Genomic DNA, 25,695 nt, shown 5'->3' with positions numbered 1-25,695 from the left:
AACCTGTCCACCACAGTATCCACACCAGGACAGTCCGAAGACTCAACCTGCCCTGAAGAGAAACGAGGATGGAACCCAGAGTTGCAGAAAAACGGCGAAACCAAGGTAGCCGAGCTGGCCCGATTATTAAGGGCGAACTCAGCCAAAGGCAAAAAGGACACCCAGTCATCCTGATCAGCAGAAACAAAGCATCTCAGATATGTTTCCAAGGTCTGATTGGTTCTTTCGGTCTGGCCATTAGTCTGAGGATGGAAAGCGGAGGAAAAAGACAAGTCAATGCCCATCCTACCACAAAAGGCTCGCCAAAACCTCGAAACAAACTGGGAACCTCTGTCAGAAACGATATTCTCTGGAATGCCATGTAAATGAACCACATGCTGGAAGAACAATGGCACCAAATCAGAGGAGGAAGGTAATTTAGACAAGGGTACCAAATGGACCATCTTAGAGAAGCGATCACAGACCACCCAAATGACTGACATCTTTTGAGAGACGGGAAGATCTGAAATAAAATCCATAGAGATATGTGTCCAAGGCCTCTTCGGGACCGGCAAGGGCAAAAGCAACCCACTGGCATGAGAACAGCAGGGCTTCGCCCGAGCACAAATCCCACAGGACTGCACAAAAGTACGCACATCCCGCGACAGAGATGGCCACCAAAAGGATCTAGCCACTAACTCTCTGGTACCAAAGATTCCAGGATGACCAGCCAACACTGAACAATGAACCTCAGAGATAACTTTATTCGTCCACCTATCAGGGACAAACAGTTTCTCCGCTGGGCAACGATCAGGTTTATTAGCCTGAAATTTTTGCAGCACCCGCCGCAAATCAGGGGAGATGGCAGACACAATTACTCCCTCTTTGAGGATACCCGCCGGCTCAGATAAACCCAGAGAGTCGGGCACAAAACTCCTAGACAGAGCATCCGCCTTCACATTTTTAGAGCCCGGAAGGTACGAAATCACAAAGTCAAAACGGGCAAAAAACAGCGACCAACGAGCCTGTCTAGGATTCAACCGCTTGGCAGACTCGAGATAAGTCAAGTTCTTATGATCAGTCAAGACCACCACGCGATGCTTAGCTCCATCAAGCCAATGACGCCACTCCTCGAATGCCCACTTCATGGCCAGCAACTCTCGATTGCCCACATCATAATTTCGCTCAGCAGGCGAAAACTTCCTGGAAAAGAAGGCGCATGGTTTCATCACCGAGCAATCAGAACTTCTCTGTGACAAAACAGCCCCTGCTCCAATCTCAGAAGCATCAACCTCGACCTGGAATGGAAGCGAAACATCTGGTTGACACAACACCGGGGCAGAAGAAAAACGACGCTTCAACTCTTGAAAAGCTTCCACAGCAGCAGAAGACCAATTGACCACATCAGCACCCTTCTTGGTCAAATCGGTCAATGGTTTAGCAATACTAGAAAAATTGCAGATGAAGCGACGATAAAAATTAGCAAAGCCCAGGAACATTTGCAGACTTTTCAGAGATGTCGGCTGAGTCCAATCATGGATGGCTTGGACCTTAACAGGGTCCATCTCGATAGTAGAAGGGGAAAAGATGAACCCCAAAAATGAAACCTTCTGAACACCAAAGAGACACTTTGATCCCTTCACAAACAAAGAATTAGCACGCAGGACCTGAAACACCGTTCTGACCTGCTTCACATGAGACTCCCAATCATCCGAGAAGATCAAAATGTCATCCAAGTACACAATCAGGAATTTATCCAGGTACTCTCGGAAGATGTCATGCATAAAGGACTGAATCACTGATGGAGCATTGGCAAGTCTGAATGGCATTACTAGATACTCAAAATGGCCCTCGGGCGTATTAAATGCAGTTTTCCATTCATCGCCCTGTTTAATACGCACAAGATTATACGCACCACGAAGATCTATCTTGGTGAACCAACTAGCCCCCTTAATCCGAGCAAACAAATCAGATAACAACGGCAAGGGGTACTGAAATTTAACCGTGATCTTATTTAGAAGGCGGTAATCTATACAAGGTCTCAGTGAACCATCCTTCTTGGCTACAAAAAAGAACCCTGCTCCTAATGGTGACGATGACGGGCGAATATGCCCCTTCTCCAAGGACTCCTTCACATAACTCCGCATAGCGGCGTGCTCAGGCACAGATAAATTAAACAGTCGACCTTTTGGGAATTTACTACCAGGAATCAAATCGATAGCACAATCACAATCCCTATGCGGAGGTAGGGTATCGGACTTGGGCTCATCAAATACATCCCGGTAATCAGACAAGAACTCTGGAACCTCAGAAGGGGTGGATGACGAAATAGTCAGAAATGGGACATCACCATGTACCCCCTGACAACCCCAGCTGGACACAGACATGGATTTCCAATCTAATACTGGATTATGGACTTGTAGCCATGGCAACCCCAACACGACCACATCATGCAGATTATGCAACACCAGAAAGCGAATAACCTCCTGATGTGCAGGAGCCATGCACATGGTCAGCTGGGTCCAGTACTGAGGCTTATTCTTGGCCAAAGGCGTAGCATCAATTCCTCTCAATGGAATAGGACACTGCAAGGGCTCCAAGAAAAACCCACAACGCCTAGCATACTCCAAGTCCATCAAATTCAGGGCAGCGCCTGAATCCACAAATGCCATGACAGAATACGATGACAAAGAGCAGATCAAGGTAACGGACAGAAGAAATTTTGACTGTACCGTACCAATGGTGGCAGACCTAGCGAACCGCTTAGTGCGCTTAGGACAATCAGAGATAGCATGAGTGGAATCACCACAGTAGAAACACAGCCCATTCAGACGTCTGTGTTCTTGCCGTTCAACTCTGGTCAAAGTCCTATCGCACTGCATAGGCTCAGGTTTAAGCTCAGGTAATACCGCCAAATGGTGCACAGATTTACGCTCACGCAAGCGTCGACCGATCTGAATGGCCAAAGACATAGACTCATTCAGACCAGCAGGCATAGGAAATCCCACCATGACATCCTTAAGGGCTTCAGAGAGACCTTTTCTGAAAATAGCTGCGAGCGCACCCTCATTCCATTGAGTGAGTACGGACCACTTTCTAAATTTCTGACAATATACCTCTATCTCATCCTGACCCTGACACAGAGCCAGCAAATTTTTCTCTGCCTGATCAACTGAATTAGGTTCCTCGTACAGCAATCCGAGCGCCAGGAAAAACGCATCGATATTACTTAATGCAGGATCTCCTGACGCAAGAGAAAATGCCCAGTCCTGAGGGTTGCCACGTAAAAAAGAAATAATGATCCTAACTTGTTGAACTGGGTCACCAGAGGAGCGAGGTTTCAAAGCCAGAAATAGTTTACAATTATTTTTGAAACTCAGAAATTTAGTTCTATCTCCAAAAAATAAATCAGGAATAGGAATTCTTGGTTCTAACATAGAATTCTGAACCACAAAGTCTTGAATATTTTGTACTCTTGCCGTGAGCTGATCCACACATGAAGACAGACCTTTAATGTCCATCGCTACACCTGTGTCCTGAACCACCCAAATGTCTAGGGGAAAAAAAAGGCAAAACACAGTGCAGAGAAAAAAAAAATAGTCTCAGAACTTCTTTTTTCCCTCTATTGAGAATCATTAGTACTTTGGGCCTCCAGTACTGTTATGATAAGGTAATTCAGTACCACAATGGACATAGAGGTCAGAGCACATACAGTGACCTGACAATAACCCAAAAACATAGAACGAGCTCTGAGACGTGGGAACTCTGCTGACCGCAATCCCTAATCCTCTCCAACCACACTAGAGGCAGCCGTGGATTGCGCCTAACGCTCCCTATGCAACTCGGCAAAGCCTGAGAAACTAGCTAGCCTGAAGATAGAAAATAAGCCTACCTTGCCTCAGAGAAATACCCCAAAGGAAAAGGCAGCCCCCACATATAATGACTGTGAGTTAAGATGAAAAGACAAACGTAGAGATGAAATAGATTTAGCAAAGTGAGGCCCGACTTTCTGAACAGAGCGAGGATAGGAAAGGTAACTTTGCGGTCAACACAAAACCCTACAAAAACCACGCAAAGGGGGCAAAAAGACCCTCCATACCGAACTAATGGCACGGAGGTACACCCTCTGCGTCCCAGAGCTTCCAGCAAGCAGGAAAAAACAAATAGACAAGCTTGACAGAAAAAAACGGCAAACAAAATAGCAAAGCAGAACTTAGCTATGCAGAGCAGCAGGCCACAGGAACGATCCAGGAGGAAACAGGTCCAATACTAGAACATTGACTGGAGGCCAGGATCAAAGCACTAGGTGGAGTTAAATAGAGCAGCACCTAACGACTTCACCACATCACCTGAGGAAGGAAACTCAGAAGCCGCAGTACTACTTTCCTCCACCAACGGAAGCTCACAGAGAGAATCAGCCGAAGTACCACTTGTGACCACAGGAGAGAGCTCTGCCACAGAATTCACAACAGGGCATACAGAGTAGAATTTCAATATTTGCAGATGACACTAAACTCTGCAGGGTAATCAGTACAGAAGAGGACAATTTTATATTACAGGATGATTTATGTAAACTAGAAGTTTGAGCTGATAAATGGCAAATGAGCTTTAATGGGGATAAATGTAAGGTCATGCACTTGGGTAGAAGTAATAAGAGGTATAACTATATGCTTAATTCTAAAACTCTGGGCAAAACCGTCAATGAAAAAGACCTGGGCGTATGGGTGAATGACAAACCCATATTTAGTGGCCAGTTTCAGGCAGCTGCTGCAAAGGCAAATAAAATAATGGGATGCATTAAAAGAGGCATAGATGCTCATGAGGAGAACATCATTTTACCTCTATACAAGTCACTAGTTCAACCACACTTAGAATACTGTGCACAGTACTGGTCTTCGGTGTATAAGAAAGACATAGCTGAACTGGAGCGGGTGCAGAGAAGAGCGCCCAAGGTTATTAGATGACTGGGGGAGTCTGCAATACCAAGAAAGATTATTACACTTGGGGCTATTTAGTTTGGAAAAGCGAAGGCTAAGGGGTGATCTTATTTTAATGTATAAATATATGAGGGGACAGTACAAAGACCTTTCTGATGATCTTTTCAATCATAGACCTGAGACAGGGACAAGGGGGCATCTTGCATGTCTGGAGGAAAGAAGGTTTAAGCATAATAACACGCGGATTCTTTACTGTAAGAGCAGTGAGACTATGGAACTCTCTGCCGTATGATGTTGTAATGATTGATTTATTACTTAAATTTAAGAGGGGACTGGATACGTTTCTTGAAAAGTATAATGTTACAGGATATATACACTAGAATCCTTGATAGTCTTCCTTCAACCTTAACCCCTGTATGCTCCCCCCGCAGTCCGATCTCCCCCCCCTGCTGTCCGATCCCCCCATCATACTTACCGACCTCCCGTGTCCCTCCCGGTGTCCATCCATATGCTCCATGGGCGCCGCCATCTTGCAAAATGGCGGGCGCATGCGCAGTGCGCCCGCCGAATCTGCCAGTCGGCAGATTTGTTACAAGTACATTTTGATCGCTGTGATAGGTTCTATCACAGCGGTCAAAATAAAAAAAAATAATAAATAAACCCCCCTTTATCACCTCCATAGGTAAGGACAAAAATATAATAAAGAAAATATTTTTTTTTCCCCACTAGGGCTAGGGTTAGGGTTAGGGTTAGGGCTAGGGTTAGGGATAGGGTTAGGGCTAGAATTAGGGTTAGAACTAAGGTTAGGGTTAGAATTAGGCTATGTGCACATGGTACGGATTTGGCTGCGGATCCGCAGCAGATTCGCCGCTGCGGATTCGAAGCAGTTTTCCATCAGGTTTACAGTACCACGTAAACCTATGGAAAACCAAGTCTGCTGTGCCCATGGTGCGGAAAATACCGCGTGGAAACGCTGTGTTGTATTTTCTGCAGCATGTCAATTCTTTGTGCAGATTCCGCAGCGTTTTACACATGTTCCTCAATAGAAATCCGCAAGTGAAATCCGCACAAAAAACACTGGAAATCCACGGTAAATCCGCAGGTAAAATGCAGTGCCTTTTACCTGCGGATTTTTCAAAAATGGTGCGGAAAAATCTCACACGAATCCGCAACGTGGGCAGATAGCCTTAGGGTTAGAGTTGGAATTAGGGCTAGGCTTGGAAATAGGGATAAGATTAGACTGTGGTTGGGGTTATGGTTAGGGGTGTGTTGGGGTTAGGGTTGTGGTTAGGGTTGGGATTAGGGTTAGGATTAGGGTTGGGATTAGAGTTACAATTAGGGTTAGGGTTGGGATTAGGGTTAGGTGTTGTGAATTCTGCTCTTGGGCTCCCTCCGGTGGCTATGAGTGGTAGTGCTGCTGTCTTTGGATCGCAACATTTATCAGGTGTGTCCACTTGGACTAATTGCAATTTGGACTGGGCTATTTAGTCTTGCTTTATCCTTTAGTCAGTTCCAGTTGTCCATTGTTTTTGGAGGATTCACATCCCTGACTGGTCTCTTCTGTTTGCTGTTCTTTTCAACAAAGATAAGTTCTGCTTTGTTTTTGCTGTCCACATGCTGTGGGCCTTATAGTTCTGTGCATTTTCATGTTTTGTCTTGTCCAGCTTTGTCTGTGTTAGGATTTTTTTGCAGCCAAGCTGTATCTCTGGAGATGCAGATATACCCTCCATGTCTTTAGTCAAATGTGGAGTTTTGTATTTTTTGTGGTGGATATTTTCTAGTGTTTTAACCCCTTCCCGACCTTTGACGCCACGTAGGCGTCATGAAAGTCGGTGCCAATCCGACCCATGACGCCTATGCGGCGTCATGGAAAGATCGCGTCCCTGCAGACCGGGTGAAAGGGTTAACTCCCATTTCACCCGATCTGCAGGGACAGGGGGAGTGGTAGTTTAGCCCAGGGGGGGTGGCTTCACCCCCTCGTGGCTACGATCGCTCTGATTGGCTGTTGAAAGTGAAACTGCCAATCAGAGCGATTTGTAATATTTCACCCATTATAACGGGTGAAATATTACAATCCAGCCATGGCCGATGCTGCAATATCATCGGCCATGGCTGGAAATACTAATGTGCCCCCACCCCACCCCTCCGATCGCCCCCCCACCCCCCCGATCTGGCCGGTACACTGCTCCGGCTCCCCTCCGTCCAGTGCTCCGCTCCCCCCCGTGCTCGTGTCCGCTCCCCCCGTGCTCCAATCATCCCCCCGTGCTCCAATCACCCCCCCTGCACTCCGATCCACCCCCCCGTGCTCCGTTCCACCCCCCCGTGCTCCGTTCCAGCCCCCCCGTGCTCCGTTCCACGCCCCCCGCGCTCCGTTCCACCCCTCCCGCGCTCCGATTCCCCCCCCCGTGCTCCGATCCCCCCCCCCCCCCGTGGTCCCCCCCCACCCTATCATACTTACCGATCCAGCCGTGGTCCCGTCCGTCTTCTCCCGGGCGCCGCCATCTTCCAAAATGGCGGGCGCATGCGCAGTGCGCCCGCCGAATCTGCCGGCCGGCAGATTCGTTCCAAAGTGCATTTTGATCACTGAGATATAATCTATCTCAGTGATCAAAATAAAAAAAATAATAAATGACCCCCCCTTTGTCACCCCCATAGGTAGGGACAATAAAAAAATAAAGAATTTTTTTTTTTCCACTAATGTTAGAATAGGGTTAGGGTTAGGGGTAGGGTTAGGGTTAGGGGTAGGGTTAGGGGTAGGGTTAGGGTTAGGGTTAGGGTTAGGGTTAGGGGTAGGGTTAGGGGTAGGGTTAGGGGTAGGGTTAGGGTTAGGGGTAGGGTTAGGGCTAGGGTTAGGGCTAGGGTTAGGGTTAGGGTTAGGAATGTGCACACGTATTCTGGTCCTCTGCGGATTTTTCCGCTGTGGATTTGATAAATCCGCAGTGCTAAACCGCTGCGGATTTATGGCGGATTTACCGCGTTTTTTTCTGCGCATTTCACTGCGGTTTTACAATTGCGATTTTCTATTGGAGCAGTTGTAAAACCGCTGCGGAATCCGCACAAAGAAGTGACATGCTGTGGAATGTAAACCGCTGCGTTTCCGTGCAGTTTTTCCGCAGCATGTGTACAGCGATTTTTGTTTCCCATAGGTTTACATTGAACTGTACACTCATGGGAAACTGCTGCGGATCCGCAGCGTTTTCCGCAGCGTGTGCACATACCTTTAGAATTAGGCTATGTGCACACGGTGCTGATTTGGCTGCGGATTCGCAGCAGTGTTCCATCAGGTTTACAGTACCATGTAAACATATGAAAAACCAAATCCACTGTGCCCATGGTGCGGAAAATACCGCGCGGGAACGCTGCGTTGTATTTTCCGCAGCATGTCAATTCTTTGTGCGGATTCCGCAGCATTTTACACCTGTTCCTCAATAGGAATCCGCAGGTGAAATCCGCACAAAAAACACTGGAAATCCGCGGAAAATCCGCAGGTAAAACACAGTGCCTTTTACCCGCAGATTTTTCAAAAATGGTGCGGAAATATCTCACACGAATCCGCAACGTGGGCACATAGCCTTAGGGTTAGGGTTGGAATTAGGGTTGTGGTTAGGGTTAGGGGTGTGTTGGGGTTAGTGTTGTGGTTAGGGGTGTGTTGGGGTTAGGGTTGTGATTAGGATTATGGCTACAGTTGGGATTAGGGTTAGGGGTGTGTTGGGGTTAGTGTTGGAGTTAGAATTGAGGGGTTACCACTGTTTAGGCACATCAGGGGTCTCCAAACGCAACATGGCGCCACCATTGATTCCAGCCAATCTCGTATTCAAAAAGTCAAATGGTGCTCCCTCACTTCCGAGCCCTGACGTGTGCCCAAACAGTGGTTTACCCCCACATATGGGGTACCAGCATACTCAGGACAAACTGCGCAACAATTACTGGGGTCCAATTTCTCCTGTTACCCTTGTGAATCTAAAAAAATGCTTGCTAAAACATAATTTTTGAGGAAAGAAAAATGATTTTTTATTTTCACGGCTCTGCGTTGTAAACGTCTGTGAAGCACTTGGGGGTTCAAAGTGCTCACCACATATCTAGATAAGTTCCTTGGGGGGGTCTAGTTTCTAAAATGGGGTCACTTGTGGGGGGTTTCTACTGTTTAGGCACATCAGGGGCTCTGCAAACGCAACGTGACGCCCGCAGAGCATTCCATCAAAGTCTGCATTTCAAAACGTCACTACTTCAATTCCAAGCCCCGGCATGTGCCCAAACAGTAGTTTACCCCCACATATGGGGTATCACCGTACTCAGGAGAAACTGGACAACAAATATTGGGGTCAAATTTCTCCTGTTACCCTTGGGAAAATAAAAAATTCTGGGCTAAATAATTATTTTTGAGGAAAGAAAACGTATTTATTATTTTCACGGCTCTGCATTATAAACTTCTATGAAGCACTTGGGGGTTCAAAGTGCTCACCACACATCTAGATAAGTTCCTTTGGGGGTCTAGTTTCCAAAATGGGGTCACTTGTGGGGGGTTTCTACTGTTAAGCCACATCAGGGGCTCTGCAAACGCAACGTGACGCCCACAGAGCATTCCATCAAAGTCTGCATTTCAAAACGTCACTACTTCACTTCCGAGCCCCGGCATGTGCCCAAACAGTGATTTACCCCCACATATGGGGTATCCGCGTACTCAGGAGAAACTGGACAACAACTTTTGGGGTCAAATTTCTCCTGTTACCCTTGGGAAAATAAAAAATTGCAGGCTAAAAGATCATTTTTGAGAAAATAATTTTTTTTTTAATTTTCATGGCTCTGCGTTATAAACTTCTGTGAAGCACTTGGGGGTTCAAAGTCCTCACCACACATCTAGATTAGTTCCTTTGGGGGTCTAGTTTCTAAAATGGTGTCATTTCTGGGGGATCTCCAATGTTTAGGCACACAGGGGCTCTCCAAACGTGACATGGTGTCCGCTAATTATTGGAGCTAATTTTCCATTTAAAAAGCCAAATGGCGTGCCATCCCTTCCGAGCCCTGCCGTGCGCCCAAACAGTGGTTTACCCCCACATATGGGGTATCAGCGTACTCAGGACAAACTGGACAACAATATTTGGGGTCCAATTTCTCCTATTATCCTTGGCAAAATAGGAAATTCCAGGCTAAAAAATCATTTTTGAGGAAAGAAAAATTATTTTTTATTTTTATGGCTCTGCGTTATAAACTTCTGTGAAGCACCTGGGGGTTTAAAGTGCTCAATATGCATCTAGATAAGTTCCCTGGGGGGTCTAGTTTCCAAAATGGGGTCACTTGTGCGGGAGCTCCAATGTTTAGGCACACAGGGGCTCTCCAAACGCGACATGGTGTCCGCTAACAATTGGAGCTAATTTTCCATTCAAAAAGTCAAATGGCGCGCCTTCTCTTCCGAGCCCTGCCGAGTGCCCAAACAGTGGTTTACCCCCACATATGAGGTATCGGCGTACTCGGGAGAAATTGCCCAACAAATTTTATGATCCATTTCATCCTACTGCCCATGTGAAAATGAAAAAATTGAGGCGAAAAGAATTTTTTTGTGAAAAAAAATTACTTTTTCATTTTTACACATCAATTTGTGAAGCACCTGAGGGTTTAAAGTGCTCACTAGGCATCTAAATTAGTTCCTTGGGGGGTCTAGTTTCCAAAATGGGGTCACTTGTGGGGGAGCGCCAATGTTTAGGCACACAGGAGCTATCCAAACGCGACATGGTGTCCGCTAACGATGGAAATAATTTTTCATTCAAAAAGTCAAATGGCGCTCCTTCCCTTCCGAGCCTTACCATGTGCCCAAACAGTGGTTTACCTCCACATGTGAGGTATTGGTGTACTCAGGAGAAATTGCCCAACACATTTTAGGATCCATTTTATCCTGTTGCCCATGTGAAAATGAAAAAATTGAGGCTAAAAGAATTTTTTTGTGAAAAAAAAGTACTTTTTCATTTTTACGGATCAATTTGTGAAGCACCTGGGGGTTCAAAGTGCTCACTATGCATCTAGATAAGTTCCTTGGGGCGTCTAGTTTCCAAAATGGGGTCACTTGTGGGGGAGCTCCAATTTTTAGGCACACGGGGGCTCTCCAAACGTGACATGGTGTCCGCTAAAGAGTGGAGCCAATTTTTGATTCAAAAAGTCAAATGGCGCTCCTTCCCTTCCAAGCCCTGCCGTGCGCCAAAACAGTGGTTTACCCCCACATATGAGGTATCAGCGTACTCAGAACAAATTGGACAACAACTTTCGTGGTTCAGTTTCTCCTTTTACCATTGGGAAAATAAAAAAATTGTTGCTAAAAGATAATTTTTGTGACTAAAAAGTTAAATGTTCATTTTTTCCTTCCATGTTGCTTCTGCTGCTGTGAAGCACCTGAAGGGTTAATAAACTTCTTGAATGTGGTTTTGAGTACCTTGAGGGGTGCAGTTTTTAGAATGGTGTCACTTTTGGGTATTTTCAGCCAAATAGACCCCTCAAACTGACTTCAAATGTGAGGTGGTCCCTAAAAAAAATGGTTTTGTAAATTTCGTTGCAAAAATGACAAATCGCTGGTCGAATTTTAACCCTTATAACTTCCTAACAAAAAAAAATTTTGTTTCCAAAATTGTGCTGATGTAAAGTAAACATGTGGGAAATGTTATTTATTAACTATTTTGTGTCACATATCTCTCTGGTTTAACAGAATAAAAATTCAAAATGTGAAAATTGCGAAATTTTCAAAATTTTCGCCAAATTTCCGTGTTTATCACAAATAAATGCAGAATTTATTGACCTAAATTTACCACTAACATGAAGCCCAATATGTCACGAAAAAACAATCTCAGAACCGCTAGGATCCGTTGAAGCGTTCCTGAGTTATTACCTCATAAAGGGACACTGGTCAGAATTGCAAAAAACGGCAAGGTCTTTAAGGTCAAAATAGGCTGGGTCTTGAAGGGGTTAATACTGACCGCATAGTTCTCTGTCCTATTCTTTCTTTTTAGCTAGAAAGGCCTCCTTTGCTAATCCTGATTTCAGTCTGCATATGTCATTTCCCTCTCCTCTCACAGTCAATATTTGTGGGGGGCTGTCTATCCTTTGGGGATTTTCTCTGAGGCAAGATAGTTTTCCCGTTTCTATCTTTAGGGGAAGTTAGTCCTTAGGCTGTGTCGAGGTGTCTAGGGAGTGTTAGGTACACCCCACGGCTACTTCTAGTTGCGGTGCTGAGTTCAGAGTCTGCAGTCAGTACAGGTACCACCTTCTCCAGAGTACGTCACATGCTGCTCCTAGGCCACCAGATCATAACAGTTAGGGGTGTGTTGGGGTTAGGGTTGTGATTAGGGTTTGACCACCATTGATTCCAGCCAATCTTGCATTCAAAAAGTCAAATGGTGCTCCCTCCCTTCTGAGCCCTGATGTGCGCCCAAACAGTGGTTTACCCCCACATATGGGGTACCAGCATACTCAGGACAAACTGGGCAACAATTATTGGCATCCAATTTTTCCTGCTACCCTTGTGAAAATGAAAAATTTCTTGCTAAAACATCATTTTTGAGGAAAGAAAAATGATTTTTTATTTTCATGTCTCTGTGTTGTAAACTTCTGTGAAGCACTTGGGGGTTCAAAGTGCTCATCATATATCTAGATAAGTTCCCTGGGCGGTCTAGTTTCCAAAATGGGGTCACTTGTGGGGGGTTTCTACTGTTTAGGCACATCAGGGGCTCTGCAAACGCAACGTGACGCCCGCAGACCATTCCATCAAAGTCTGCATTTCAAAAGTCACTACTTCCCTTCCGAGCCCCGACGTGTGCCCAAACAGTGGTTTACCCCCACATATGGGATATGAGTGTACTCAGGACAAACTGGGCAACAACTATTGGCATCCAATTTTTCCTGCTACCCTTGTGAAAATGAAAAATTTCTTGCTAAAACATCATTTTTGAGGAAAGAAAAATGATTTTTCATTTTCACGGCTCTGCGTTGTAAACTTCTGTGAAGCACTGAAAAGTCAAATGGCGCACCTTCCCTTCCAAGCTCTGCTGTGCGCCCAAACAGTGGTTTACCCCCACATATGGGGTCCAATTTCTCCTGTTATCCTTGGTAAAATAAAACAAATTGGAGCTGAATAAAAAAAATTTGAAAAAAAATTAAATGTTCATTTTTTTTAAACATTCCAAAAATTCCTGTGAAACATCTGAAGGGTTAATAATCTTCTTGAATGTGGTTTTGAGCACCTTGAGGGGTGCAGTTTTTAGAATGGTATCACACTTGGGTATTTTCTATCATATAGACCCCTCAAAGTGACTTCAAATATGATGTAGTCCCTAAAAAAATGGTGTTGTAAAAATGAGAAATTGCTGGTCAACTTTTAACCCTTATAACTCCCTTTCCAAAATTGTGCTGATGTAAAGTAGACATGTGGGAAATGTTACTTATTAAGTATTTTGTGTGACATATCTCTGTGATTTAAGGGCATATCAATTCAAAGTTGGAAAATTGCGAAATCTTCAAAATTTTCGCCAAATTTTTGTCTTTGTCACAAATAAACGCAGGTAATATCAAAGAAATTTTACCACTATCATGAAGTACAATATGTCACAAGAAAACCTTGTCAGAATCATCAGCATCCGTAGAAGCGTTCCAGAGTTATAACCTCATAAATGGACAGTGGTCCAAATTGTAAAAATTGGCCCGGACATTAACGTGCAAACCACCCTTGGGGGTAAAGGGGTAAAGGAATACATGACAACAGGTTGGCAGTGTCTAATAGTAGATCTGCATAAATGAGAAACCATAAAGTAAAACTGTAAAGATACCACCATGTTCATTTCTCTACATAAAGAATAGTGCACTTGCATGGGCCCCTTAACCTCCGGTCCCTCTAGCAGCTGCTATGACTGATAGTTACTCCCCTGTAGACAGCCTAATGTGGGTGATAATGTTATGTGAAGTGGCCTCTTGAAGATAAAATGCTGATGGTAAGTTTGTCACAGGGTGGAAATATACAATAGCAGGGGATCCTCTTTCCCATTCCTCTGCCTTTGTAGGTGAAATCAAGTCGAAGAGGACAATATGGGTAGTGTATTAACTGATAGACCAAAAGAGCCAGCAAGGACTTTTCATTGTCTCTAATATGTACAGATAAAAGCCAGTTTGTGATTGTGAGTTTTTATATGGTTGGGAAAGTTACATTAACTCAGGTTTGTATATTTGGTGTGAACCAGGAGCCATGGAACTTGGAAGAATGGCCCTTGTATCATTATACAGGCCTTTTGAACTCAGTATGTGTGACTTTTAAGGTTGAGCATATTGACACAGAAGTGTATCCAGCATGGAAGAACTTGAGCCCTTATTTATTTGGCTACACTTGGCCGTCTCTTTGTACGTGTGAGTTACAATGAACATTTAGCATCAAAGCATACTAATTTTTGACAGGAAAGGGCCACATGGTGCTAAGGACACCATCATGGATTTCAGTGCAGAAAAGGACACCTACATGGCTGCTAATTAAGACCAGAAGAGGCCACATGACTATTAGGTTCAAAGTCCTACAAGATGTAGGTGGCTTCTTTAGAAAAATATAGTTACACAACAGCAATTTAATCTACTCTGCAGCCAGAGGGGTCTGCAACTTTATTGCAGGAAATCTACAGTATCTTAGCTTAGGCTGATCTAGCTTAGGCTACTTTCACACGTGCGTCATTTGGAATCCGTCGCAATGCGTCGTTTTGGGGAAAAAACAGATCCTGCAAATGTGCCCGCAGGATGCGTTTTTTGCCCATAGACTTGTATTGCCGACGGATCGCGACTAGGGTTGAGCCAAACGGATCGGACAATTTCAGAAATCACCAACTTTTGGCAAAGTCGGGATTCGTGAAACCCAACCCGATTCCACTGTGGGATCGGCCATGAGGTCGGCGATCTGCACGACAAAGTCGCGTTTCGTATGACGCTTTAAGTGCCATTTCTCTGCCAATGAAGGTGCACGCAGAGTGTGGGCAGCGTGATGAGATAGATCTCGGTCCCCACCATCTTAGAGAAGGGCATTACAGTGATTGGCTTGCTTTCTGCAGCGTCTCAGGGGCTATAAAGGGGTGTGCACGCCGACCGCCATCTTACTTCTGCCGATCTGAGCATAGGGAGAGGTTGCTGCAGCTTCGTCAGAAGCAGGGATAGCGTTAGGGAGGGAAGATTAACCCCCAAACCGCTTGTGCTGTAGCGATTTCCACTGTCCAACACCACCTTTTCTTTGCAGCCAGGGACAGTGGAGTTTTTTTTTTGGTGCATCAGCTCAGTAGCTTCTTAGGCTGCATTTTAAGGCTCCCTGATAGCTGCATTGCTGTATGTACGCCGCTGTGCCAACCAACTGCTTTTTTCAAAGCAAAAATCCTGTTGCTTCTTTCTGCACAGTTCTGTTGTTTCTTTGTCCACAGTCTTTTGTGTGCACTGTGCAGCAGTCCTTTTTATTGCTGCCATACTTTTCCTTTGATCGTTGTAGGGAGATTGAAATTCTACTACAGCCCTTGTATTTTTTTATATATCTGCCAGCCACGTTCTGCCTTGTCCATTGTGTGGTGTAATACACAGGGCCTGTTTTTTCCTGCAGTCTCCCGCCAACAAAAATAAAAGAGCTTTAAATAGCCACTAAGTGGATATACGTGAGTTCTGTTTGGCGTATATCTGCCAGCCACATTCTGCCTTGTCCATTGTGTGGTGTAATACACAGGGCCTGTTATTTCCTGCAGTCTCCCGCCCTCCCAAAAAAAGGGAGCTTTAAATTGCCACTAAGTGGATCTACGTAAGTTCTGTTTGGCGTATATCTGCCAGCCACGTTCTGCCTTATCCATTGTGTGGTGTAATACACAGGGCCTGTTTTTTCCTGCAGTCTCCCCCCAACAAAAATAAAAGGAGCTTTAAATAGCCACTAAGTGGATTTACGTGAGTTCTGTTTGGCGTATATCTGCCAGCCACGTTCTGCCTTGTCCATTGTGTGGTCTAATACACAGGGCCTGTTATTTCCTGCAGTCTCCCCCCCCAAAAAAAAGAGAGCTTTAAATTGCCACTAAGTGGATCTACGCGAGTTCTGTTTGGCGTATATCTGCCAGCCACGTTCTGCCTTGTCCATTGTGTGGTGTAATACACAGGGCCTGTTTTTTCCTGCAGTCTCCCGCCAACAAAAATAAAAGGGAGTTTAAATAGCCACTAAGTGGATCTACGTGATTTCTGCTTGGCGTATATCTACCAGGCAGCCACGTTCTGCCTTGTCCATTGTGTGGTCTAATAGAAAGGGCCTGTTATTTTCTGCTGTCTCCCGCCCCCCCCAAAAAAGGGAGCTTTAAACTGCCACTAAGTGGATCTACGTGAGTTCTGGTTGGCGTATATCTGCCAGCCACGTTCTGCCTTGTCCATTGTGTGGTGTAATACACAGGGCCTGTTTTTTCCTGCAGTCTCCCACCCCCCCCAAAAAAGGGAGCTTTAAATAGCCACTAAGTGGATCTATGTGAGTTCTGTTTGGCGTATATCTGCCAGCCACGTTCTGCCTTGTCCATTGTGTGGTGTAAAACACAGGGCCTGTTTTTTCCTGCAGTCTCCCCCCAACAAAAATAAAAGGGAGCTTTAAATAGCCACTAAGTGGATCTACGTGAGTTCTGTTTGGCGTATATCTGCCAGCCACGTTCTGCATTGTCCATTGTGTGGTGTAATACACAGGGCCTGTTTTTTCCTGAAGTCTCCCACCAACAAAAATAAAAGGGAGCTTTAAATAGCCACTAAGTGGATCTACGTGAGTTCTGTTTGGCATATATTTGCCAGCCACGTTCTGCCTTGTCCATTGTGTGGTCTAATACACAGGGCCTGTTATTGCCTGCAGTCTCCTGCCCCCCCCAAAAAAAGGGAGCTTTAAATTGCCACTGAGTGGATCTACGTCAGTTCTGTTTGGCGTATATCTGCCAGCCACGTTCTGCCTTGTCCATTGTGTGGTGTAAAACACAGGGCCTGTTTTTTCCTGCAGTCTCCCCCCAACAAAAATAAAAGGGAGCTTTAAATAGCCACTAAGTGGATCTACGTGAGTTCTGTTTGGCGTATATCTGCCAGCCACGTTCTGCCTTGTCCATTGTGTGGTGTAATACACAGGGCCTGTTTTTTCCTGAAGTCTCCCACCAGCAAAAATAAAAGGGAGCTTTAAATAGCCACTAAGTGGATCTATGTGAGTTCTGTTTGGCATATATTTGCCAGCCACGTTCTGCCTTGTCCATTGTGTGGTCTAATACACAGGGCCTGTTATTGCCTGCAGTCTCCTGCCCCCCCCCAAAAAAGGGAGCTTTAAATTGCCACTGAGTGGATCTACGTCAGTTCTGTTTGGCGTATATCTGCCAGCCATGTTCTACCTTGTCCATTGTGTGGTTTAATGCACAGGGCCTGTATTTTTCCTGCAGTCTCCCCCCAACAAAAATAAAAGGGAGCTTTAAATAGCCACTAAGTGGATCTACGTGAATTCTGTTTGGCGTATATCTGCCAGCCACGTTCTGCCTTGTACTGTTGTGTTGTGTAATACACAGGGCCTGTTTTTTCCTGCTGTCTTCCCGCCAAAAAAGAGAGATATAAATTCTCCAATAGTTAATATACACCTTCTACCTTGTTTAACAGTAGCATATAATGGTTGTTATTTTGGTAACATTTCCGCAAAAATGAGGAAGTCTGATGGAAGAGGCCGTGGGCGGTCGTTGCCAGCTGATACTGATGGTGGGGGTGGTAGTGGAGTATCTGGTGGTACTGGGAAAAGCAAGATAGCACCAAATGCTCGAGGTGTTGAGGCATCGTCATCGTCTGGCTACACAAGGCCTCGAAAGCTCCTTTATCTGGGAGTAGGAAAACAGCTTTTAAAGCCGGAGCAGCAGTAACAAGTTTTGGCTTTCCTTGCTGACTCAGCCTCTAGCTCTTTCACCTCCTCTTCAGAAGCTTTGAAATCTAAAACTAGCAAGTCGTCAGTGAATGCTCCAGGTCCGGAAAAAGTTGCTTCCAGGTGTCCTTCACCCAAAACAAAAGTGAAGGATGTGGCAGGCAACATTACACTTTACTCCATGGAGCCATTTTACACATACCGTGCCTGGGTTAGATAGGGAAATTGTTAAAAGCCCATTACAGGAAGAATCGGACATGGAGTGCACAGATGCACAGCCACAGCTTGATTATTATGCTGTTCCATTGACTCAGATCACTACTTTGCCCTCGCAGTGTACTGAGCCCGAATCTGACCCTGATGAGACTATGGTGCCCAGTCCCGAACGCTATAGCACCTTACACGGTGACACAGAGGACGGTGCACATGACATTGAAGAGGAGGTGATAGATGACCCAGTTATTGACCCAGATTGGCAGCCATTGGGGGAAGAGGGTGCCACAGCCTGGAGCTCAGAAGCGGAGGAGGATGATCTGCAGCAGCCATCTACATCGCAAAAGTTGTCATCTGGCAGGCCCGCATCAGGCCCAAAACGTGTGTCAAAAACCACAACAGGTGTAGGCCAGCTTTGCAATCTGGCGACAGTAGCACGGCGTGCAAAGCCTGAAAAGGTATTCCATAGTAGGACGAGTGCAGTGTGGCAATTTTTTAACCGAGATCCGAATGATCAGTCCAAAGTTATATGTAAGAAATGCTCCAAGACCTTTAGCAGGGGGAAGAATGTTCAAAATTTAAATACAACGTGCATGCGTAGACATCTAACCAGCAGGCACTTGGAAGCATGGACTAACTACCAAACGTCCCGTACCATTGGTGCACCTGCTCATATTGAATCTAGTCAGCAACGCAACATTGCTTCCCTAACTGGAAGCCCAACGGTTATGACACCACCAGTAGCAAATGTGGAGGTATTGTCGCAAGGCCAAAGCAGTCAGGGAATCGCAAGGTTCTTGGTTGGAAACACTGTAGGTAGGCCCACATCAAGAATACCATCGCCAAGCCTCTCTCAATCTGCCATGTCTACCACCACCCCCGCTAGTTCCACCATATGCAGCTCTCCAGTCCAGCTCAGCCTAAAAGAGACTCTCAATTGGAAATGAAAGTACTCTTCCTCTCTTCCGCGTACACAGGGTTTGAACGGATACATTGCTCTACTAATCTCATTAGAGATGATGCCCTACCAGTTGGTTGAAAGCGAAGTTTTCAAAGCCCTGATGGCCTACGCAGTACCCAGCTATGACCTACCCAGTCGACACTTCTTTGCAAGAAAAGCCATCCCAGCAATCCATCAACATGTCAAAGAACGCATTCTCCATGCACTCAGGTAATCGGTCAGTAGAAAGGCGCACCTCACAACAGATGCATGGACCAGTAGGCATGGCCAGGGATGTTACGTGTCCATTACCGCACACTGGGTTAATGTGGTAGATGCAGGGTCCACAGGGGACAGCCATAGTGGCACATTTCTGTCTAGCCCACAGTCTAGGAAACAGTTGGCTGTAGGCGTTTGCTCCTCCTCTTCCTCTTCCAGAAGCGAAAGCTCGTCCACAGAGCGCAGTCGCATGACCACTCCATCTGCAGCTGTCAGTGTTGCACCCGTGGTGTCCCATTATGGAACAGCTAGTGGGAAGCGTCAGCAGGCTGTGCTGTAAATGAAGTGTTTGGGCGACAACAGACACACCGCGGAAGTACTGGCCGAGTACTTGCAGCAGAAAACTCAGTCATGGCTGGGCAGTGTACATCTTGAGACAGGCAAGGTAGTCAGTGATAACGGAAGGAATTTTATGGCTGCCATAGCCCTTTCAGAACTGAAACACATACCTTGCCTGGCTCACACATTGAACCTGGTGGCCTCTTCTCCTAACTAACTGGACCTCTATAAGGCTATTTAAATACTGTATGTGCATATATATTTTGATGTAAGATGGTACTGGTATGTCCTGAAACTGAAGTAGAAGGGTCCTTGCTGGGCTGAGTATCGAATAATCAGAAACGCCATATTGAAGCTCTTAGGGAATGTCGATTTCTCCAACAGAGGGCTTCCCTAAGTCCTTAGTGATAGAAATGGCTTCTTAAAGCTCTTAGGGAATCACCCATTAAATTTCAGGGTTCAATTAAAATTGGTATTTAACCCCTTCATGAATGGAGGTATTTTCATTTTTGTGTTTTTGTTTATTGCTCCCCTTCTTCCCAGAGCCATAACTTTTTTATTTTTCAGTCAATATGGTCACGTGAGGGCTTGTTTTTTGCGGGACAAGTTGTACTTTTGAACAATAGCATTGGTTTTAACATATCATGTACTGGAAAATGGGGAAAAAATTCCAAGTGCAGTGAAATTGCAAAAAAAAGTACAATCCCATAGTTTTTACTGTTTTCACTAAATTCTAAAACTGACCTACCATTATGATTCTCCAGCGACTCATTACGAGCGCCCCCCGAGGAAGCAACATATGCGAAACGCGCGTCGGGGCTCCCCTCTCCCCACACGGCAGCAGGTTGGTACTCTATATGTGTACCTCTCTATGTGCATTATGTAGGTATAGCATAGGCTTCATCTACCTGTATGTATGGGACTTTCCCTTTATGCTTGAACCTGTATCATCAGCCTGAGTATAGTATATGCCACATTATATATATCCAGCACATATTATGCACTGTATAGATAGCATTTAGCCTTTATCATGCACCTTATGGATAGCATTTCAATATACAATTGTTTGCACTAGGCACTTTATTGTGTATCCTGGTCGCTTATTGGGTATCTCCCTGCATTGGCACTTTATTATGAATGTATTAATATACAACTGTTTGCACTAGGCATCTTACTGTGTATCTTGCTTGCATATTGGATATCTCCTTGCATTGGCACTTTATTTGAGAGTATTCATTATATGATCTATGTCTCAGTTACTTTTACGCTAATTTGATCTTAATTTGTACATTATGTAACTCAGCATTCCATGTATGATATTGTGCACTCTTTGATATTAGTATAGGTGTCCATGACTTTGGAACAGATCTATTTGCTTTATATATGTGCCTTTTGCTTCGTGTGTGGCACTAGTGTCGCCTCTTCTATTTTGCTTTATTGCATCCCATTACTTGATTTTATCTATGTATTTTTTTGTATTCTAGTTATATGGTTCTATTAATAAATTGTTATAGTTTAGCTCTTTGTGTCCATTTTTTATTCGGGTTTTCTTTTTTTCATTACGAGTAGAGTTGAGCGACCTTGACCTTTTTAGAGTCGAGCCGGGTTTCGCGAAACCCGACTATCTCAAAAGTCGGGTCGAGTGAAATCGGCCGATTATGGCGAAAAGTCAGGATCGACCGAAACACGAAACCCAATGCAAGTCAATGGGGCAGCATAGTCGGCAGTGAGTGGGGGCCAGGAAATCACCTAGAGTGCCCATTTTAATGTCAAAACCATCCATTCTTCTTAATGAAGCTTGTCAAGCGTAATTTACCTTATAATAATTGGAAGGCATTTGAAATTGGGGGTCATTTGGCTAAAGTTGTGTGGGGTAGGGCTGGTTCAAATAATTAGTGGGCCCAGGAAATCTGGACCACGTCACGGCAGTGGAGCAGGGAGAGGTAAGTATTTCAACTTTGCAAGTGCTGTGATCCTGAGCAAGCAGGGGGGGCACACTTGTTGGCATTGGCACTGGCACAGGGCCCCTCAAAGTACAGCGGTGTGTTTGCACGGCGGGGGCGCCTCCCACCGGCAGCAACACTTTTGCGTACTATGAGAGGCCCTGTGCCAGTGACGTCGCCAACTAGTATTCCTCCCCCCACCTGATGAAGGAACCTGCACTTTCATCTGCACCTTCCTCTTTGTCCCCGTGTAAGGTGGTATGGTATGCGGGAAGAGCAACCTGACTTTCAGCAGGGTCACAATGTTGTTGTGTAGCATGCACGGGGAATGTTGCGTTATGGGTCAATGTACCAGCAGACTCATCTATCACTGGCTGGGCAATGGGCACGATGAAGTGGAAACACAGATATAGGCCCAAAGAATAAAGTGGGCTAAATGCAGTTCAAAATTGGTAACACAGGAATAACCAGGGGGCATTGCAGTGGAGGACAACTGGAATGAGAGGCTGACACAGAGAGTAGGGCCAAATCAGTAAGTAGTCGAAATGCAGTTCAAAATTGGCAACCGTAGTAAACAGGCGGCACAGCTTTGTTCAGTGGAGGAGAACAGCAAGGAGTGGCAGACACCGATAGTAGGCCCCAACCCAACTAGTAGGCCAAATGCAGTCTAACATTAACAACTACTTAACGAGAGCCTGAAAATGGAATTTCAGGACAGGAAACCAGGAGAACAGCAAGGAGTGGCAGACACCGATAGTAGGCCCCAAACCAACTAGTACGCCAAATGCAGTTGTTCCATTTAACCACAATTTAATGAGAGCCTGAAGATAGAAGCTCAGGAAAGGCAACCTGGGGAACACCTTGGAGTGTAACACACCATCTCTCTCCACCCCATACCCATTTTGTAGGCCTAATGCAGTGTACTTTTCTACAACTACTAAACGAGAGTCGGAAGACCGAAGCAATGGCAAGGAAACCTGGGGAACACCTTGGAGTGTAACACACCATCTCTCTCCACCCCATACCCAATTTGTAGGCCTAATGCAGTGTAGTTTCCAAGAACTACTAAACGAGAGCCGGAAGATCGAAGCTCAGGAAAGGCAACCTGGGGAACACCTTGGAGTGTAACACACCCTCTCTCTACACCCCATACCCAATTTGAAGGCCTAATGCAGTGTAGTTTCCAAGAACTACTAAACGAGAGCCGGAAGATCGAAGCTCAGGAAAGGCAACCTGGGGAACACCTTGGAGTGTAACACACCCTCTCTCTACACCCCATACCCAATTTGAAGGCCTAATGCAGCGTAGTTTCCAAGAACTACTAAACGAGAGCCGGAAGATCGAAGCTCAGGAAAGGCAACCTGGGGAACACCTTGGAGTGTAACAAACCCTCTCTCTACACCCCATACCCAATTTGTAGGCCTAATGCAGCGTAGTTTCCGACAACTACTAAACGAGAGCATGAAGATCGAAGCTCAGGAAAGGCAACCTGGGGAACACCTTGGAGTGTAACACACCCTCTCTCTACACCCCATACCCAATTTGAAGGCCTAATGCAGTGTAGTTTCCAAGAACTACTAAACGAGAGCCGGAAGATCGAAGCTCAGGAAATACAATCTGGGGAACACCTTGAAGTGTAACACAACGTCTCTCTACACCACGGAAGGGCTGATTCTTAGGAAGGAAGGCTGTTGGAAATAAGCATTGCGCGTCCGAGGGTGATTATATTCTTATTAGGTATATACTCACCCTCGGACGCGCCCTGCTTCTTTATTTGGAATGAATGTTTATTTGCAATGTGGTGTTGACTTTCTCTATTATTTTGGTAATTAATGATTTTATTATTTTCATTGTTTTGCATCTTCTTGGCCATTTTTAGTACTGTACCAGATTTTAGTTGTGTGTTTGTTTTTAATGTTAAAATGTCTGCATTTGATATCTCACCAGTATTTTCTTTTTTATAAGCAAAATACTTTTTTTTTTATTTTATGATGTTGGTTCAAGGGGTACACGGGCAGCAGTAGACAGGTCAGTGGAGGCCTAGTGGAAGGAGGGACCGCAGACAGGCTTCGAAGCCCTAACATGATAAATTGGGCTGCCTGTAGGCAGTTTAAAATTGGTTCCAGGGGAACACGGGCAGCAGTAGACAGGTCAGTGGAGGCCTAGTGGAAGGAGGGACCGCAGACAGGCTTCGAAGCCCTAACATAATAAATTGGGCTGCCTGTAGGCAATTTAAAATTGGTTCCAGGGGAACACGGGCAGCAGTAGACAGGTAAGTGGAGGCCTAGTGGAAGGAGGGACCGCAGACAGGCTTCGAAGGCCTAACATAATAAAATGGGCTGGCTGTAGGCAATTTAAAATTGGTTCCAGGGGAACACGGGCAGCAGTAGACAGGTCAGTGGAGGCCTAGTGGAAGGAGGGACCGCAGACAGGCTTCGAAGGCCTAACATAATAAAATGGGCTGGCTGTAGGCAATTTAAAATTGGTTCCAGGGGAACACGGGCAGCAGTAGACAGGTAAGTGGAGGCCTAGTGGAAGGAGGGACCGCAGACAGGCTTCGAAGGCCTAACATAATAAATTGGGCTGCCTGTAGGCAATTTAAAATTGGTTCCAGGGGAACACGGGCAGCAGTAGACAGGTAAGTGGAGGCCTAGTGGAAGGAGGGACCGCAGACAGGCTTCGAAGGCCTAACGTAATAAAATGGGCTGGCTGTAGGCAATTTACAATTGGTTCCATGGGAACACGGGCAGCAGTAGACAGGTCAGTGGAGGCCTAGTGGAAGGAGTGACGGCAGACAGGCATCAAAGGCCTAACATCATAACATTGGGCTGTTGGCAATTTAAAATTGGTTCCAGGGGTACACGGCAACAGTGGTCTGGTCAGTGGAAGTCTAGTGGAAGGAGTGACGGCAGACAGGCATCAAAGGCCTAACATAATAACATTTGGCTGTTGGCAATTTAAAATTGGTTCCAGGGGTACACGGGCAACAGTGGTCTGGTTAGTGGAAGTCTAGTGGAAGGAGTGACGGCAGACAGGCTAAGAAGGCCTAACATAACAAAATTGGGCTGGCTGTAGGCAAGTTTAAATTGGTTCCAGGGGAACACGGCCAGCAGTGGCCTGGTCAGTGTAGTAGTTGTAGAAAGAACGGACTGCAGACAGGCTTCGAAGGCCTAACATAACAAAAATGTCAAAACAATGGTATTGTCAGTGCCAGGCATTGAAGGATGTCAGCGCATAGACTAAACATTGGTGAAGCTGTGAGAGATAATTTTGCTAGTGGTAGAGCACTGTTTGAGCTGGGGTGGGAACTGTCTTGTGGCCGGCGGTACAGGCCCAAGGCCCCTCATATTACAATGGTGTGTCTGACGTTGGGTGCGCACCACCACCACCAGAGACACTTTATTGTACTATGAGGGACCCAGTGGCAGTGCCGTCGACCAAAAGCGGGCACACCCACCTCTTCAGACAAACAGCACTCTCACGGGTGCTGGCGCAAAGTGGCGATACCACGGCCCCGTGTGGGGAGTTTGGCCATTTTGTTAGGAGTAAACATGTCGTATGCTGGACAATCAGGTGCAGAAAATTACGAGATTGGAAAAGTCATTCAGAAGAGTCCACAGGCAAGACCTTTTCATAGGAAAGTTAGGTGTCAGCCGGGCAAGGTGGGGCAAAAGATTTCGAAATCCAGTTGTGGTTCATTTTAATGAAGGTTAGATCATCTACATTTTGGGTAGCCAGACGAGTCCTTTTTTCAGTTAGTATTGAACCTGCAGCACTGAATACTCTTTCTGATAGGACACTAGCTGCCGGGCAAGCAAGCTCCTGCAATGCATATTCTGCCAATTCTGGCCAGGTGTCTAATTTGGATGCCCAGTAATCAAATGGGAATGACGGTTGAGGGAGAACGTCGATAAGGGATGAAAAATAGTTTGTAACCATACTGGACAAATGTTGTCTCCTGTCACTTTGAATTGATGCTGCAGTACCTGTCCTGTCTGCGGTCATAGCAAAATCACTCCACAACCTGGTCAGAAAACCCCTCTGGCCAACGCCACTTCTGATTTCTGCCCCTCTAACACCTCTGGTCTGCTGGTCCCTGGAGCTCGTGTGAGAACGATCATGGGCGCTGTGTGCAGGGAATGCCAGAAGCAAACGGTCAACAAGAGTTGATTGTTTTGTTGCTAATATTAGTTCCAAGTTCTCATGTGGCATAATATTTTGCAATTTGCCTTTATAGCG

The sequence above is a fragment of the Ranitomeya imitator genome, chromosome 1, assembly GCF_032444005.1.
Source record: "Ranitomeya imitator isolate aRanImi1 chromosome 1, aRanImi1.pri, whole genome shotgun sequence".
Lineage (NCBI taxonomy): Eukaryota > Metazoa > Chordata > Amphibia > Anura > Dendrobatidae > Ranitomeya > Ranitomeya imitator.
The sequence above is the reverse complement of the archived record's forward strand: the minus strand, read 5'-3'. Positions refer to the sequence as shown.